Source organism: Leopardus geoffroyi, chromosome A3 (assembly GCF_018350155.1).
Source record: "Leopardus geoffroyi isolate Oge1 chromosome A3, O.geoffroyi_Oge1_pat1.0, whole genome shotgun sequence".
NCBI lineage: Eukaryota > Metazoa > Chordata > Mammalia > Carnivora > Felidae > Leopardus > Leopardus geoffroyi.
This window is the reverse complement of record NC_059336.1, coordinates 74,737,533-74,756,989: the sequence shown is the minus strand read 5'-3', so window position 1 is coordinate 74,756,989 and position 19,457 is coordinate 74,737,533. Positions and strand designations below refer to the sequence as shown.

The 19,457-nt window shown below is 42.5% G+C and overlaps 1 long non-coding RNA gene across 3 annotated transcripts in view; it reads right to left on the bottom strand.

Annotated features, from left to right (window-relative positions):
* LOC123580807 overlaps positions 1–19,076 on the bottom strand; it is a 69,539-nt gene extending 50,463 nt beyond the window's left edge. Inside the window, exons 1-2 of one of the 3 annotated variants that reach the window (XR_006703465.1) lie at positions 18,963–19,076; positions 7,615–7,719 (exon numbers count right to left, since the gene is read on the bottom strand). This is a non-coding gene — a long non-coding RNA (uncharacterized LOC123580807). The remainder of the gene's footprint in view (positions 1–7,614; positions 7,720–18,962) is intronic. The other 2 variants (XR_006703467.1, XR_006703466.1) reach the window with 2 other exon arrangements.
* Positions 19,077–19,457: the final 381 nt, after the last annotated feature.

Genomic DNA, 19,457 nt, shown 5'->3' with positions numbered 1-19,457 from the left:
AAGAGCCTGCAGAGAGGGGAAATGCAGGAACTCACATCTGCATAAATCAAAGACAGCAGGGATTTGAAAGAGACATGGGTGCCTTTCACACTAGTTCCTATACAATTCAGAGAGAGACGGGTTTTCTCGTTTGTTCTACTGAACCTGTAACACAAAGTGAAAAAGCAATAGCACAAACCAACCAATTTTCCTCATAAAGAAGAAACAAACAAATACATATAGGATTCCAGGGTGCTTTCTATGAAAAGTTTGTGAAAAGGCACCCAGAAGGTATGTACCTTCTCTGACCCCATCACGCTGCTCCTGCCCATTCATTACTGCTTCTCTGCTACTGCTGGTGGAGCCTCTGCCTTCCAGCCTGAGGTTCTGACAGGTTAACACACCTCAGAATCACCTGGGGGGCTTGGGTCAACAAAGACCTCAGGGCCCACCCCCGAGTTTTTGATTGGGGGCCCAGAAGTGGCACCCAAGAGTTTGTATTTCTCACAGTTCCCAGTGGGGTTGCTGGCCAAGGTTCTCATTCTGAACAGCACGGGTCAAATTCCATCCCTCCTAAGCTACTGAACCCTTTTATGCCCCAGGTGGTTCATCTATGAATTGGGGATAAGCACATTTACTTCACAGGGTTCTTGTGAGGATTAGTTACCCCTCATAAAGTGCTTAGGATGCTTTCTGGAATTTATTAAGCCCTCAATAAATGTGAGCCATGTAAGCCATAATCCCAGAGAAGGGACTACAATCAGGATGCACTTTGCTATAAAATCCTTCATATTTGCTTTACAGAACTCAAGTCGTCCCTCAAAATGGGTTCTTTTCTCCTTGTGTTCATCACTACATTCATTCAAGCTCTATTAAAATTAACAGTACCTAAAATGTACTGAGCACCCAGTATGTACTAGGAACTAAGCAATTCACATGGGTTCTTTCTGTCACCTTCATAACAATCCTGTGAGTTGGGCCGAACATCCTGCATTTGCAGATGAGGAGAACGAGAATGCCAGAGTACTTAAATATCTGAAATATCTTGCTCTGGGTCCCATAACTTCTAAGCAGCAAAACTGGGATTTGAGCCTCCTAATCCCATTTGACTACAGAGCCTATACCCTTCTCCACTCCAGACATAGCAAATAGGTTTCATCGCCCAGTCATCCCATCTGCTAATAGTCACCTGGGGTACAGCATTTTGAGGCGTAAATATTGTGATTCAAGGGGACGTTTTGCTGGAATTGATTAGAAATGTCTGGCTGCCATGCAGCTAGAGAAGTGGGTGTCAAAACATAGACCGGATGTTTGCTGCCCCTGCATTTTGCTATGGCAACACAGATGGTGGTAAAGTTTTCCTAATTTTATTGGAGATTATATTTAAATACATGCAAATCAGGTGAATGCCCCCAGGAGTTACTAATGATTTCAGATCTGTAGTCGAGCTCCTCTGCCCACTGTAATTTAATTTACATGGTATTTCAGTGCACAATGAAGCAAATAGCCATGCGACTAAGCCACATCTGTAGATGGTCCAAAACCATTTTGTTGTTGTTGTTGGAGTTCCAGAAGGGATACAGTGCTTTAAAATTGTCAAGAGATTATGTGACATGATTGATAGATATTCTAGCAAGTTTCTGGAAAGTATGCAAGGATTTAAAGAGGAAAGAGACACTCCATCTTCAGGTGACACTGAAAAAGCACAGCTTTAACCTTCTGAAGTTGATTCCTGATTGTGTGAAGGTATTTTCCAATTCCCTTAAACCCATGGTTCTCAAATGTCAAGGCACAGGAAAAATTGGCATTAGGCAATCTGTTTAAAAAGCAGATCTCTTGGGGCGCCTGGGTGGCGCAGTCGGTTGGGCGTCCGACTTCAGCCAGGTCACGATCTCGCGGTTCGTGAGTTCGAGCCCCGCGTCGGGCTCTGGGCTGATGGCTCAGAGCCTGGAGCCTGTTTCTGATTCTGTGTCTCCCTCTCTCTCTGCCCCTCCCCCGTTCATGCTCTGTCTCTCTCTGTCCCAAAAATAAATAAACGTTGCAAAAAAAAAAAAAAAAAAAAAGCAGATCTCCAGTTGCCCTGGGAGATTCGAATCCAGACCATCAGGGATAGAGCCAGGCAACCTGCTCATTAAACAGGTACCACAGAGTCTTAGGACCACACCTGGGAAGCCCTGCCTTAAGCAATGCTCTAGAATAGCAGCTCCCCTTGTTTTTCAGTGGGAGGCAACCTTTTATTCAAAAAATTTCTCAGACGTCCCTTGATAGCAGCTGAGAAAATGCAGGATGGCCAAAAATTACAATTCATTTTGTATGATTATAGATAAATAGGTGTTTTATTTACCATAATGATATGTATATAGATATTTGAGAAAGAATAAGAACTCTGTATAAAAGATAGTGTTTAATCCATCTGTATGCAATGCTCAGTGCACATAGGGATTTCAAAGCTTTTGCAGATACTCTGCTAACCTTCCAGCCACCCCTGCCCCAATCCTGCCCACCCTGCCTGCAGATGTTCACAGGCCAAAGTGGAAAACCAATGACTGAAGTTTTGATTCCTGCCCACTCTTTAGTACAATTTCCCATTGGCATGTGGAAGAGACATCACCTACTGAGTGGGAGAGAAGAAAAGTCATATTCATTGAGCACTACCGTGACAGGAGTGGATCCATATTGGCCGATTTATATACATATTTTCATTTAAAAGCAGGAGTCCAATTCTTTCTTCCATCATCTGCATCAACAGAGTAGAAACCCAAATATGATTAATAAATTCTCATTTTACTGTAAAATCAGATATCACCACCTCTTATATCTCCATTCCAGTTTTTATGCTTTTTGTGGCTAAAACTCACATTTGAAAATAATAGAGAACAAACTGAGGGTTGATGGGGAAGTGGGGGAGAGGGGAAAATGGGTGATGGGCATTGAGGAGGGCACTTTTGTGGTGAGTACTGGGTGTTGTATGTAAGCGATGAATCATAGGAATCTACCCAGGAAACAAAGAGCACCCTGTATACATTGTATGTTAGCTAACTTGACAACAAAGTATATTAAAAAGAAAAAGAAAGAAAGAAAATCAGAAGAAAGAAAGAAAGAAAGAAAGAAGAAAGAAAGAAAGAAAGAAAGAAAGAAAGAAAGAAAGAAAGAAAGAAAGAAAGGAAGGAAGGAAGGAAGAAAAAGGAAATAATAGTGAACCAAAAAAAAGTGTCTGGCATCTGTCAGCAAACACTATGCTGACAATAATGAAGATCTCACAGGAGCGCCTGGGTGGCTCAGTCGGTTAAATGTCCAATTTTGGCTTAGGTCATGATTTCACAGGTCATGAGTTTGAGCCCTGCATCAGGCTCTGTGCTAACGGCTTGGAGCCTAAAGCCTGCTTCGGATTGCGTCTCCTGCTCTCTTTCTCTCTCTGCCCCTCTCCAGCTTGCACTCTCTTTCTCAAACAAAACAAAACAAAACAAAACAAAACAAAACAAAACACCTCACAAAAATCAGGTTGGGTTGAGTACAGGAGATTCTATCACTAAAGAGGTACTCATTCGGATATTTTTGAATGGTCCTTATTCTGTTTGCCAAAATCAAAACTCTTCTCAACTTTAGACACTGAGAAACGGGAAGGCAGGATTGTCTTTCTTTAATAGAGTAACTGGGTTCTAACAGATGTGGCTTAAATAAGATTATGATCCAAATTACATTTTGCTTCAACTCACATTCAAATTGGCTGAGAAATCTCTGGGTAGATGGTGGGCGATGCTGGTCTAGAATTCAAAATTTGCAGAGAAAATCTATAAAGCCCATGTGGACAATGACAAAATGGAGGTATGTAAAAGACAAAGGGAAACACAGCACAATTGTCAGTAGCCAGGAAGTGCTGGCCAGGGCCCCAGTCCTGCCTGGCCCTGAAGGACCAGCTTGACATGACCATGTGTTCGTTTGATATTGTCCTAAGTCGTAACAATGAGGACCTAGATTGTGGTGAAGACCCAACCTTCAGAACTCAAGGACAAAAACACTCAGAAAGCTGGCTTAATCAACTGTACTCTGATCATTTCTAGCTGGGCTATGCTTGCATTAAAAACCATCAGGCTCGTAGATGATTGAGCTGTAGTTCATTAAGAAATGCTTGGAGGCTGATGAGAAAGGAGAAAATGAGAACTGTTTCATCGGGAGAATTTTTTTTTTAATTGCTATTTGTCTTCTTGACACCAAGGAGAAGCACAAGGAAGATTCAGCAGCTGCATTTAGTTTGCAATGACCTTTCCCCTCTGTTGAACTCTGACCCTGCTGTTTCAATCACCCAGACACGAAACGGGCAAGGAGATGGTTTAAGAGCATTTTCCTTTGTAGTGTGGTGGGAGGGAAAGAAGTTGAGAAGAAAATCTCTCCAGCGAGACAAATTGCCTCTGGGCTTTGGCTGACAAAGGGTTAACAGAACATCAGGTCCAGTTTCCTGCTCAGCAGTTTAATTGCTGCAGCCAGGGAAACATTTGAGGGAGAGAGGGCTGTTACTGGGGACCTCATTTTTCAACGCCCTGTCAGAAAGCTAGTCCACTGAATGGGCTGGCTACAGAAACCAGGAACTGGGTCCCTTTTCCAAATTCAGATGACTCAGATTCTATTGACTTGTCCCTCAGGAGAAATTCTCTAGTTGCTGACCACCCTGGTGTCTTCCATTTGTTATTAGATTATTTCCCTGGAGAGGCAACCCACATAGAGGAAGAGTGTGTGTGATTTCAGAGCAGGGTTTCCAAAGATGAACATACGTCAGTCACTAGGAAGGCTTATTAACAGATAGTAGGCCTACTGTTAGAGTTGTTTCAGTAGATCTGGGTGAGGCCCAGAAATTGCATTTCTAACAATTCCCAGGTTGTGCTGCTGCTGGTGGTCTTAGGACCACTTTGTGAGAACAAATGTTCTAAAATATACTTTCCACTGTCTTCTTTCTGCCTGAATAATTACACCACACACACACACACACACCAGCATAATAAACATTACAGGTGTTTAAAATGCCAATTTTTGTTATCATTATTAACAACTACATGGAGTACCCACTGTGTACCAGTGTTACCGATTTTCTAAGGCAGGTATTGTTGCCCATTTTATCAGAGTAAGTCCTGATCCAGCCCAAGTCTGACTCCTAAGTTCATGCTCTTTTTTTTTTTTAAATGCTTATTTTTTTGAGAGAGAGAGCATGTGCACCAGCAGAGGGGGTGGGGGGACTTGTTGAAACACACAAGGCTACCTCCAAGTTTGTGCTCTAGTAGGACTGGTGTGAAACCCAAGAATTTGCCCTTCTAACCATTTCTCAAGTGATGCTGAAGCTGCTGGTCCTGGGACCACACTTTAAGAACCGGTGTTTTAGAACAAGCCTTCCTGGATTAACTCAGCTTCTCTGATTCGTCTTATATTCACTGATTCAGCAGACATTGCTGGAGTGACTACCATATGTGAAGCTCCTTTTTTGTTCTGAGGATAAAGCTTTAATCTAAGGTGAAAACATTTCTGCCCTCACAGAGCTCACTATCTAGAAGGGACAACCAAGCAGAAATAATAAATATACAATGTGACAGGTGGTCCAAAGAGAGACAAAAAAATAGTGGGCAGATGGAGGGATGCTATTTTAGTAGTGTGTTTACCTCTGAGGAGACAGTATCCATCAGAGCAGAGACCTAAAAGGTGATGGAGCAAGCCAGTGTGGACATCTAGATGAAGAGTGTTCCAAAGAGGAATTAGCAAGTACAAAGGCCCTGAGACAGAAACGTGCTCAGTGTGTTCAAGGAGAACTAAGGAGACTGGTGGACTGGTGGCAGAAGGGGTGTGTGCAACAGAAAGAGAGGTAAGAGGTGAAATTCAGGTTTAATAGATATCTGCATTAAAAAAAAACTCCCCTGGAGATTCCAACACACATCCAGGTTGGAGATGACATCTAAGTTGCCCTTATTTCTAAAGCTCATCCAACTTTTCTCAGTTCTCATTAACAGTATTTTGGTGTGCAATCTGAGAGTAGATACATCCCTGGAACACAAAATAAGGACTGCATCCTCACAGGGTAAGGTTTATTGGGCATGCCAGGCACTGAGCTTTGTATGATTGTCATTCAAAGAAATCATTTCTCCCTCTTTTTAAAAAAATTTTTAATGTTTATTTTTCAGAGACAGGGACAGAGTACGAACAGGGGAGGGGCAGAGAGAGAGAGACATAGAATCTGAAGCAGGCTCCAGGCTCTGAGCTGTCAGCACAGAGCACAAGGCAGGGCTCGAACCCACAAACTGTGAGATCATGACCTGAGCGAAAGGCAGATGCTTGACCGACTAAGCCACCCAGGCACCACTCATTTCTCCCTCTTATACAACAGCCTGAACCAAGCTTATATCTTGAGTGTGGAAATGGAAGAAAAAGGCTGAATCCAAAGAGGAAGGGAGAGCTTTTGGTGACAGACAAGATACAGATACATAGGAGGGAAAGAATGGATATGCGTGGCTACCCATGGGGACTTGGAGAGGGAATGGAATTTACATCAGGACAACAAGGGGCCTGATTTTATATAAGCCTATGTGAATCAAATGGAAGTATGTGTGGGGTGGGGGGAGGGAAGCTGGCCAGGGAAGAAAGAAGAGACACAGAATCAATCTATATACCTGAGACTGATACTACACTGCATGTTAACTAACTGGAATTTAAACAAAAACTTGAAAAAAGTTGTTGTTTTTTTTTAAAGCAGAGTATAAGAAAAGTACACTACCCCACCAGTCTATTACCCCAAGCTGCTATTTCCAACAGAGCTGCAGCAAACACAAAATGGACAAAGGTCAGTTCTCCTGTCCTTCAAGCATATGGGTATGTAACCAGCTGGCTTTGTAAGAGGGATCTCCCATTATGGAGAACACTTTATCCCATAAATAAGTCAGACTCAATTATTTTATATCAAAACAATATCTTAGCTTTTTAACGAGCACAACTGCCAATACCCACAGTCACGCATTATGAATCACTATTTGCTCCTTCCTACACTTTCTAATTTCCTGCTAAGGAGACAGGGCTGAATGGGGTCATTAATCTGAATTAGAAATACTGTGACCTGCTCTGCACTTTGCTCGCTAACACTGTGTGGCAGAGCTGGATCTGGAGGGGGGTTTACTTTCTATACAGTTCTGAGGAAGAGGTGGGGCCATGAGGGAGATACTGAGCGAGTTTTCACTTTTAAGCCTCCTTTAATTCCGGGTGCATCTCACACTGGGCTTTGAAATCATTGCTGTCATTCTGATGGCTTTACTGGAGCTGTTGTTAAAAGGCAAGCTTTGCTCAGCCTCTGTCTGGAACTCTGGAAGACTCACCTAAGCAGCCTAAAATAATGTGCTCCCTTTGTTAGAGAAGGGGGACTTGTGTATTTTTCTGGCTAAATTGACATAGCTCAATGGATGTTTCACTGGTGATGCCATGGAGGGCAGACTCTGAAGAAAGCAGGACCATCTGAAAGGCAGTTGGTTCAATAAGTCTCTCTTGCAATTGCTTGCTTATTTCAGAGGGAATGCAATGAATGGCCCTTGGAAAAGCTTAGCTGCAAAGCATGCTGACTTTGTGGGCTGAGAAAATACACAGAGAGAAAACTCAAGTTTATTACATTACCTTCTTTTTAGGACTCTGGTAAGAAATTTGATGGACTTTCTGGGGCTAATCGGAGCTGGGGACTCTCTTCAGAGGGTTAGAACCAGCCTTGTTCTCCCCAGGCCTCTGAAACAGAACCACAGATTAGAACAGACACCTAGCACAGCGTTTGGCCAAAGGATGCTGTTTTTGACCTACCCCACCCCATTCTGACCCCTAATTGGTTACACCCTGTACTGCTAACAATACTATGCACTAGAAGTAAAAAGTGAGCTCCAAAGGGTTGGAAAAATTCCCGCAGGCAGGTCTGTGAGGGTCAGTCTGCAGGTGCAGCCCCAGTGTTCTGAGGCCATCCAGAACAGCTGCATTCCCTCAAGTCACTTCTGGCTGTCTCCCCCAGACCCAGAGTGCACAGCTGAAGGAACTGTGGTCTGAGCTGAGTCATTCATCTGTCCTATCTGCTGGGCCCCACCGCATTATCCCAGAGACCTTGGAAGCTGGGAGGAGGGGACCCTCAAATTTTCTTTATAGCTGGTACATGGAAACTTTGCCCTTTCTGACTCATCTCCTGCCTCCCTCACCCCCTTCCACAGTCCTGGGTGGTGGGAGGTTCTTAAAACAGCCCCAAATGCAGCTCTGCCCCGAACCTCCTGAACTGGCCAACCTCCTACCGCCCCCTGCACGTGCCCCACAGCCTCCTGAGAGACCCAGAGGTGACCACAGCCAACTGACTTCGGAGCCTTGGGCATTAGGGGTTTTGTTGCTGCTCTAAGCTATGGAAAAGTTGAGTAATTTTCTGTGGTCACAACCCCAGGGGCCCTAGTCAGTGTAATTATAAGTCAATCACTTTCCTTCCAACTCTGGTTCCTCTTCCCTTTGGGCAGGTAAAATCATTACCATGGCTCCTTTCTCCTCTCAGCCAGACATTTATACAGGCCATTTACCTCATGGCTCATGAATCTTCTCAACTGAATGTTATTTGGTGGTGGTGGTGGTGGCAGGGGGGTTGTACTTATTTATTTAACTCAGAGCAGCAGAAGGCCCATCATTGATTTCCCCGCCCTCCACAGCATTGGGACGCCTTCTGTTTTCCTAAGTGTGAGTGAAGGGTAGATGATCCCCACAAAGAAACCTTCCTGAGGCACAGCCCCAGAGGGCCCCCCAACATGCAGCCCTCAACCCACACCACAGTTTGACCTGGAGATGCCCCCTTCATACAGCAAGGCCAGGGGAAACAACACTCTGTCCTCAAGGGAGGCACTGGGGCTGGATGGGGAGAGAGATGGGTTTTTGTGCATCTAGAATGCAAAGAACCCTTTCCAAATTTCCCTTACTACACTAATTACAAATAAAGAAGAAAAAATACCTTCTTGAGTCTGGTAAAGCAATTCCAAATACAGTATGGTCATTTATGAGAGTTTTGTTGAGCCAGAATTGAAGGGACTGCTTAAGTTCTCCCCAAAACACCTCCTAATTATCTCTCCCTCCTAATCCATCAGCAACCTTACCAAATAGCCTTGCAGAAACTGTTCATATTAAAACCTCTCCTGATGTAGAAGGTGTTCCCACCTCAGGCTAAACCCAGCCCACAGACCTCAGATCTGGGGAAGCTTTATCCCTGGAGGCACCCACATCTCAGAAACGGTACAGTTCCCTGAGTGATGTGCATTTCCAAGGTTCTGGATTTACAGCTTCCCTCACGGGACAGCCCGGATTTTGTAGTCCAACAGCCAGATTCGCTGTCTGTTCCTGCCCCTGTGGCACATACTTCAGAGGCCCTTGCTGCATTTTTAATTATGTAGTTGAGCTGTTGTCAGCATTTCCACAATCGTTTCTTATGGTCCTTCCTTCAGCGTTTTACAACATAGCAATTCCCTAAAGTGGATGTCAATACAGCAGCATCAGTTAGTAGGAGAATGTGCTCACAGAGTCTAGGGGACCTGGGTTCAAATCCACGGTCTGTAAATTATTAGCTGTGTGGCCTTGGACAAGTTATTCAACCTCCCTAAATTCTAGTGTCTTCATGAACAAAATGGGGGTGATAACAACACCTACCTCATGGAATAGTTCTAAGGATGAAATAAGACAATGAACAAAAATGTCCTGGATCTAGAGGCACCTGGGTGGCTTAGTTGGTTGAGCATCTGACTTTTGATTTTGGCTCAGGTCATGATCTCACAGTTTGTGAGACTGAGCCCCATGTCAGGCTCTGTGCTGACAGTGCAGACCCTGCTTGGGATTCTCTCTCTCTCCCTCTCTCCCTCTGTTCCTCCCCTGCTCACACTCTCACTCTCTCTCAAAATAAATAAATAAATAAACTTAAAAGAAAGAAAGAAAGAAAGAGAGAAAGAAAGAAAGAAAGAAAGAAAGAAAGAAAGAAAGAAAGAATGAATTGTCCTGGGTCTAGAGTGACACTGTCCAATAGGTATATAATGAGAGACACATGTAATTCTAAATTCTCTACTAGTTTCATTTTTAAAAACAGGAAAAGAAACAAGTGAACTTAATTTAATGTATATATAAACATCATTACCAAACAACATCAGTATAAAATATATGAGTTATCTTTGTCATACAAAATCTTTGAAATATTCTATGTATATTATACATCTCAATGACAACAAGCCACGTGCCAACTGCTTGCAGAGGGTGGCTGCCATATGAGGTCTAAAACATGGTAAATATTAGGTAAAGTCACATTCCTTTCACTAAGTGTCCTTCCATGCCTTGAGGTTTATAGACATTTGGAAACGAACTCGGAAGCCACCTTTAGCCCCATTGCTGAAAGGTAATTTTTGAGTTCTAAAGCCAGTCTTTTCCTGTAGGGAAACAGGCAAGGCCTTGGTGCTCAGCCACCTGTGCACAGGTAGAGAGTTTTATGGATTCCCAACTCTACCATTCTGACTTCCTGGAACCCTACACCTCAAAGTTGCAGAGGCCCTCAGTAGTCTAGTCTAATCTCTTACCATTTGCTTGAGCACCTCATATAATGCTCATGCTAATCCCTCAGCCTCTTCTTGAATGCCCCCAACAGTGAGCAGCTCACCAAGCTCCTGGGAGTGCCTGGTCCACCCTCAGATGACTTTGGCTTAGAAGCCCACCTTTCTTCTCTCTAGCTTCTGCCCATTGGTCCTAATACTAACCCCTGGGGAGAGAATAAGTCAAAGCTCTGTTCTGTATGTGAAGCTGGTTCTTAGGTCCCCCTCTAGGTCTCTTTTGTCAAAGATAAACAGGCCCAGTTATTTCCATGGTTGCTCATATGACAGGATGTGAAACTCCCTCTCCATACTATGTGTATGTATCTTTTGCAAAGTGCAGCTTCCAGAACTACACATAAGATAGTCAGTGTGGGCCTCAAAGACAAACATTCCTGTTTGTGGGCAGCCTCACCACCACTGCCATCTTTGCCACAGCCACACCACACCCTCAGCATCTTGTGGCAGGCAGCCTCTCAGCCTATAAGGCCTCCACATGCCCAGCTCCATGCCGGACGCCAGGGGCTCTCCACCTACTAACTGAGTGTCCTTCTGATGCTGGCCTCTCTTCCTTCTAGTCTGGATGCAAGGAGGCCCAGGAGCTCTAGTATCACGTCTCCTCCTACCATGCCAGGGTCTATGAGCCCTTGCCAGCTCCCTCACAGCCTCATACACAGAGGCAGAGAGCCCAGAGATGCCTTGGCATATTGTTTCTCTGGGGGATTAAGGTTGCTCCCCTTGTGCCCCTCTGGCAGTAGGGAAACCCTTGGCTAGCTTTCCTCTTGTGTGTTATGGAAATTCCTGCCAGGATCCCAGCACTGGGGCTGCAGTTTCAGCCTCTCCCTTCTAGATGTTTCTTTGCCACTGATTAACCTCACACCAAACTCCCATTAAGGCCCTGTTCAAAAGAGTGGGGTGGACAATGCATGGGGCTGGGTGGGAACAAATACACTTCTCCAGAGATAGGGAAGGAAAGGAGCAGCTGCAAAGGAAGATTAAGCTCGGCCTCACTCCCATCGATCAATAAATCAGTCAATCTTTATTGAGCTCCTCTGCCTGCACATGCTCATTAGCCAGCATGGACCCAAGAGTTGCAGCTCTGAGTCTGGGATTTGAGGGGGAGGAGAAGGCTTCTGTAAAACATTTTCACCTCATGAAGTTCAGTAGATTCCCTGTAGGGTCATTAGCTAATTCATGCTAAGGTGTTAATGACTTATCAGCTTTCTTTCTTTCTAAAGGGACTCTAGCCAGGGAGGGCCTGGGCCGGGACCTCCTAAAAGGGTAAAAGGTGGAGAAGTAAATGCTAAAGGCAAACGTGTCTATCTTGCCATTTTCCCCAGGGCTCAGGATGCTGAATATTCACTAGGCTCAGGAAAGAAGGTAGGAGCAGAGCTCTGGTGACAGTGCTGCTTTCATTCCCTGGTTCTTCCCTTCACTAAATGTGACCTACAGCCAGTTACTTGGCCTCCTGAGCCTCTGCCCAAGTAAAAGAGGAGCATCCACCAAATACAGATGGGAGGATAAAGAACTTGGTATAGTTCTTGGTTTAAAGCAAAACAAAACAAGAAAACGTGGTAATTACTTTTGTTCATCTTGAAATAAACCCAGACTGACAAGAGCTGTGGCCTTCCAAAAAGGGGATTGATGGTGAATCTTCCTTGGCCTTCAACTATAACAATTCCTGCCATCCAGACCTCATCTGGTGGCCTTCTATAACACTATCTTTTGCAAATTTCTCCAATCCTTTTTGATATTTATTCCCATTCATTTATATATCCTCCTTATATTACCTCTTAATTAATGAGTCTCACAAGTTTTTGTTCTAAAATCACATCCCTGAAGCATTAAAGGCAGGTTCCTCAACCCAGTGTTTTGGGATTTGATAACCAAGCTGCACTTTCCTTTTGATTCATCATTTTATAGATTCTGCCCATGTCTTAGCTCAGGCTTTTCCCTCTGCAGAGCCTGTACCGCATCTTTATACCTCAGTCTTGCCTGCTTCACAGTATTCATCCATCCATTCATTCAACAAACATTTATCAGTTCCTTCTAAGTACTGCTGATAAGAGCAGGACCACAATCATGGTCTCTTTCCTCATAGTCATTATATACCACCAGGAAAATGGAAAGAAATAGGTAAACAAGCAAATGAGTAAAATAATTCCAGTGTAATGGAATAGAAATAAGTATAATGAAGAAAATGAACAAGAGGTTGAGATGTGGACTACTACAGAGGTCATCAAGGAAGGAAGGAAAAAGTCCTCAGGTGGGAAAGAGGTCAGCATGAGACCCTGAGATACTGAGAGTGGGGGGAATAGGGAATGGGTGGGGGGTGGAGGGACAGGGTTGAGTCAGACCATGAATAGCTCTGTAGCCCATCAAAAGGGGCCTGGACTTTGTTAAACTTGTTGAGAAGCTGATGATAGGTTTTAATCATGGTGGTAACATAGCCTGATGTTTGTTTTAAAAGGTTAACTTTGCCATCACATACAACATGAGTTAGGTTTGGGAAGAAAACAGATTGCAAATTTGGAGACTGTTGTTTTAACCTAAATGAGAGACAATGGTGGGTGAGACCCATGGAAAGAAGTAGATAAATTCTAGGCACATTTACAAACTAGAGGTAAAAAAGAGCAGGGGGTAGATAACCAGGTGTCCTGTTTCAGGCACACATTCATTTTGTGATGTCTGTGAGGCACGGTGTGTCAAAAAGTAGTTGGACACATGAGACGGGAGCTCACAGACCTGACCAGACATGAATTTGGAAATTATAGCATAAAGATGACCTCTCATCTGTAGGACTCCATCCACTCGCCTCCCTCCTGCCAAGCATTCCAGTTCCTCTCCTGGGGACACAATCTGGTGCTACTGCATTTGCTGAATAGCCACTAAGGCTGGACCCACAGATTTCCAGGAGGACCAAGGAGTCCCAGAAAAAAACCAAAACACAAAAGAAGCAGTAGCCATTGCTATTTGCTGTGGAACCACACATTCTCACTCAATTCTGAGTGTTGTTCATTGCTCTGTATTATTCTGGAAGGCGTTGCTTTTCTCCCCCAGGATCTTTGCAAGTGTTATTGTTTGGCAAAATGGCCATCTCAGTAGCATTCAAGCAAATACTTGTTCTGGTTCTGAAAGTGGAGCTAAATGACCATTCCTATTTATAAAATCCTCTTTTTTTAAAAAAATTTTTTAAAAGAGAGAGAGGGTGTTGGGGAAGAGCAAAGAATGAGGGAGAGAGAGTGCCAAGAAGGCTCTGTGCTGCCAGTGAGGAGCCCAACACGGAGCTTGATCTCATGAAGTATGAGATGCTTAACCAACTAAGCCACCCAGGCGCCCCTCAAATCCTCTTATTCTGATTGGTACCACATCTTTTGGGTGGATACATTTATTTTCCATTACTCATGGCTTTTTGAGACAAACATATTTTAGACTTTAAATTAGCCCATGGTTACAGCCTCAAATGAAAGGAAATGTAAAGTTTGATAAACACAAGAAAGAGCAAGAAAAGGGACCAGGGCATCTTTCATTCTGTGACTACATCTCAGAAGGCCCAGATTTCCACAGTGATTCTTCTGAATGAAAGTTTCCATGAATCATGAGCTACCAGAAAAGAGAAACATTATTTATGATATCTAATTTTTTTTCTAGCTTTTGCATTTCTTCCATTTCAACATCGAAAGGAAAGTTGGATTTTCCTCTTCTAATGTGTATAGAATCAACTCCTAGGCAACGTTTCACAAAATTTAAATTTTGTGTGCTTTTTAAAATATTTCCAGAAGGCAGCAATTTATAAAGGAGATTCTGGTCAGTAAACACCTTAAGCAAAATCACTATGCCATTAAACATTTTGCATGCTGTTGTAATGTTTTCCATATAAAATTACCAAAATTATCTGCTAACTCTGTTACCTGCTCTCAGCCTAAGGAGAATAAAACAAAGCCATCAGCATATGCCATGCCAGCAACTTTTTTTTCTGTTTTAAATGGCAGTAGGGAGCTTGAATTTGCATGCTAAAGTAAATGAAACGATTTTATTATATTTGCTGAAACAGCCCATTACTGTATATCATTTCAGAAGACCACAAAATTTAGCACATGTAATCGAAATGGATTGCCTCCTTCTAACTGTGAGGAGAAATGTAAAAACACTGAATTGAGTTCTTATAAATGGAAGTGGTTAATTATCTTACCATAATCTTGTTATTACTTGAATACAGTTTAAATACCATATACGTCTTAAGTCTTTGCATCTTGCCTTTGAATATGTTGGGTATTTCCCTTAGAAAGACTGAATTGTGCATTTATTTCTTTGTACCTCATTGTCTCAGCTAATTAGATATTTTTTAGTTTCAGATGCCAAAAGAAGTATTGTCAGATGCATGAAGTTGCTTATCCTATAGAGAAGATTGCCAACAATTTAAATTTTAATTTAGAAGTTTCTACTGTATTTATTTTCTAGTTAACATACAAAGAAAATGTGGTTTAAAGGAAGGTTTTTTCATCTTTCTCTGTGGGAGTACATGTGCTTAAGCAAGCCAGCAATCTAAAATTAGAAATGTTCTCTTGCAAAAAGCACACAAAGTCTACAAGAGGCCTGGGAATTGAACAGAGTGGGAAATAAAAACTAACAACTCGTGATAAGGAGATACTTGGTGACCCAGTGTGAGATTTCTATGAGGTGCTTGTGTTCACCGTGGTTAGGTACAAAGCCCTTTTGCTCTCCTGGTTTCTGAGAGTTTGGTTAGAAAATCAGAATGAAAAATGCAGATGTCTTGAGATAATTTGGGGCTTTTTTGTTTCAATTCAGTTGGGGAAGACTTTTCTCCATGATCAGAGAAGCAGCAGCTTACTGTTCAAAACATCAAAAAAAAAAAAAAAACAACACAAAAAACAAAAAACTAACAAACAAAAAAACCCTTGAAGAAACGTGTCTCAATAAACTTTTCTCACAAATGCTTCTTGATACAGAATATCTTCTTAACAAGGATAGAAAGTCAATATTGAGCCAAAGATAAAATGGTGAAACAAGAGTATTATTAAAAAAGAAAACTTTGACCAATGGAAACAAATTAGTACAAAATAAATACCACTGATAATCAAATTACTGGCATAGAATAAAGGTTTGAGATCATTAAAGTACATGTACATTTAAAAAGATAAATTATAGCAATGAAAAAAAAAAAGACAGTCGATATGGAAGGCAGGATAACTAGTATTCCTGAAAAAAGTCTGATATATGGACTAGTTATGTATTCAAAAATATCATACAAGAAAATTTATCTGAGTTGAAGAAAAAAATTTTTAATCATCTATCATTGGAAAGAACATGTATTCTGAGAAAATCTGATACAGGACTACACTAACACAGATTCCAGTCAAGTTCCTAAAATTTCAGGAATAGAACAATTTTAGGCAACTGGACAGAAAAAGCAAATAGCCTACAAGAGATTAAAATCAGACTTCGTTAGATCAATCAGTGCTGTAAGACAATGGAACAATTTTTCTGATGTGAAAATTGCATGACCCAATAATGTTACACCCAAGGTGGCAGTCAAATAGGAAAGCATTATGAACCATGGAGGGACAAGGGAGCATGCTACCCATGAGCTCTCTGAAAAAAAACAAAAACAAAAACAAAAAACTAGACAATGAACACCTGCCAATTCATTTTCAATTAAAATTAAAAACTCAGAAATGGAGAAGGTATGATTTTTTAAAAAGACTAATGGTGGACATTCCATTAAATATTAACTCTTAACATAATGTAAATTGAAGTTACAGGATAAAATGCAATGTTATAAACCCAAATTTACAAATAATAATAAAACACAAAAAAATGGAGGCAAAGGAGACAGAGGTATGAAGATGTGTGGTAGTATTAGGGCCCTATTCTTTCATAGCAGGGAGTAAATTTACAATGTTGAAAATGAAAACCTAGAACTTTTAAAATCTTGATTCCAACATTAATATTTTTCATGTTTTCTTAAATTTAAAAAGTTCTTTTAGGGTACCTGGGTGGCTCAGTGGGTTAAGCCTCCAACTCCAGCTCAGATCATGATCTCATTTTTCATGGGTTTGAGCCTTGCGTCAGGCTCTGTGCTGACAGCTTGGAGCCTGCAGCCTGCTTCGGATTCTGTGTCTCCCGCTCCCTCTGCCCCTCCCCCGCCCATGTTCTGTCTCTCTCTCTCTCAAAAAATAAACATTGACATATTTTTTAATTAAAAAAGTCCTTTCATGGAACAATATTCCTCAAGATGAAGAAATATGTATTTGAAGTTCAATAGTCCCTTTAATCTTCTATAATTTCAAGTAACATTAAACTTAATACATTTTACTTCCAAAAAGCATTTATAATTTTATGAACATAATGATAAAGTACCTTCATTTTTTTTAACTTTTTTTTTAAGCTTATTTATTTATCTTGAGAGAGAGAGAGAGAGAACATGTGCATGAGTAGAGGAGGAGCACAGAGAGGGAGAGAAAGAATTTCAGGCAGCTCCACACTGTCAGTGCAGAGCCCAATGCAGGGCTTGATCCCACTAACTGTGAGATCGCGACCTGAGCCTAGACCAAGGGTTGGATGCTTAACCGAATGAACCACCCAGGTGCCCCAGTACTTTCATTTTAAAAAAGACTAGAAACAGACATGCCACGGTGTTAATAATGGCTCATTTTAAGTCATGGAATTAACCATTATTATAGCTTTATCTTTGTTCTTCTGCAATTTTTTTAAATTTCAAAAAAAAAAAAAAATTTAGAGCAAAGGTTGGAGCTGGACCAGGGAGGGATATCTAATAAGAATTTTTCTCAGATCTTCCCAGCTCTAGGTTGGTCTTTAAGAATTTTTGTCTTGGGGAGCCTTGGTGGCTCAGTCAGTTGAGTGTCTGATTTCAGCTCAGGTCGTGATCTCACGGGTTCATGAGTTTAAGCCCTGCAGCAACTTTGTGCTATCAGTGCAGAGCCTGCCTCATATCCTCTGTCCCCCAGCCCCTTCTTCTGCCCCTCCCCCACTCGTTATCTGTCTGTCTCTCAAAAGTAAATAACTTTTAAAAAGAATTTAAAAAGAATTTTTGTCTTGAGCAGCTGGGGAACTTGCATAGCTGTTTGTATACTCTATCATGCACACATTAGAATGTATCTATTTGCTGGGGCACCTGGGTGGCTCAGTTGGTTAAGTGTCCAACTTCGGCTGGGGTCATGATCTCACGCTTCGTGGGTTAGAGCCCCATGTCAGGCTCTGTGCTGACAACTCGGAGCCTGGAGCTTGCTTCAGATTCTGTGTCTCCCACTCTCTCTCTGCCCCTCCCCTGCTTGCACTCTGTCTCTCTGTCTCCCAAAAATAAATAAATAATTTAAAAAAGAATTAAAAAAAAGAATATATATATTTGCATAAATGCTTTCACTACAATTAAGTAGCCCCTTCAACTTTTCATTTTATGTCTACTCCTCTAACTCTCCCCCTCCTCAGGCCTGGCTTTTCTGCCCTTCCCTTGTCTCCTGGGTTGGAGGAAACACAGTATGGTGTAATGCAAAGGTCTGCTTCTGGCTCCTTCAGTTAGCCTCAGCTTAGTAACTTCCTTTTCCAGGCCTTGCTACCTCACCTGTGACACATTATCTCCTGCTTGATGGCAGGACTTGGGTGAACTAACTACTCAGAGGAGACACCAAGGCTGGCAATGGGAGACATGGAAGAAAACCAAAATGTTCACAGTTGTGTCCCCATACCAACCAGCTGCAACAGGAGCTCCAGGAGGATGGTGGGTAGAGGAGGGCAGGTGGGTCGTGGCTGGACCAAGATGCTCGCTCAGCCTTGGCAGGTGAAGGCCAACAGCACAAATATGCTGGTGAGTGTTTTTAGTCCTTAAACTTTCCTATTCTTTTTTACAGACTTAGGATGGGTAAGGTTAGGAGGAAATAGCACAGGAAACAAAAGAACATATCCTATAAGTTCATTAGTATCCAAAGAAAAGAGAATTCAGTGAGCGACAAAGGTGCAAAGCAGTTGTATGACAGCTCTTTCAGTAAAATGTTGGGGCAGCTCAGGACTTCACACCCGTGCCTTCCTTTACCATAATGACAATCCTGGATGTTAAAGGGAAGTGACATCACTGTGCTCCCCACTTTAGGGATGACAGGGGCTCAGCCCAGTCAGGGATGTCCCCAAGGTCACTAGGTTAGTGAGTGGGAGAGTAGGGATCCCAAGCCAGATCTGCTCACTCTATAGATGATGTTTTTTCTGGTACTGCAGTCATTCAAATATAAAGCCATCACAGACCTAAGTTCATTTAGCAAACAAAGCACAGAACCTAAAGAAACACAGAAAGGGTAAAAGAGAAAAAAGCTCTCCAAATTTTCTGGTGCCATGTAATGAGACTTGTTACTCCTGACTTACCTTCTTCCCTGTGGACAGCATTCCACACAGATGCCTCAGAGCTCTCCACATGCGGTACACAAGGCTCAGCTAAAACCCCAGACAGAGGGAGTGAAATAGCACGTGGGGAGGCTGTGTGTGTCACATGTACACTTGCTTGTATTTTATTTCCCCATATCTTTTCTTTTCCATATATGTATGACTTTATTTTATTTTTTTTTAATTTTTCAACGTTTATTTATTTTTGGGACAGAGAGAGACAGAGCATGAACGGGGGAGGGGCAGAGAGGGAGGGAGACCAGAACCGGAAACAGGCTCCAGGCTCTGAGCCATCAGCCCAGAGCCTGACACGGGGCTCGAACTCACGGACCGCGAGATCGTGACCTGGCTGAAGTCGGACGCTTAACCGACTGCGCCACCCAGGCGCCCCTGTATGACTTTATTGATCCACCGGCAGCCTCACTGAGTTAACTGGCAGGTGCCATGCAATTCCTCTTATGTCTAAAGAAAAGAATA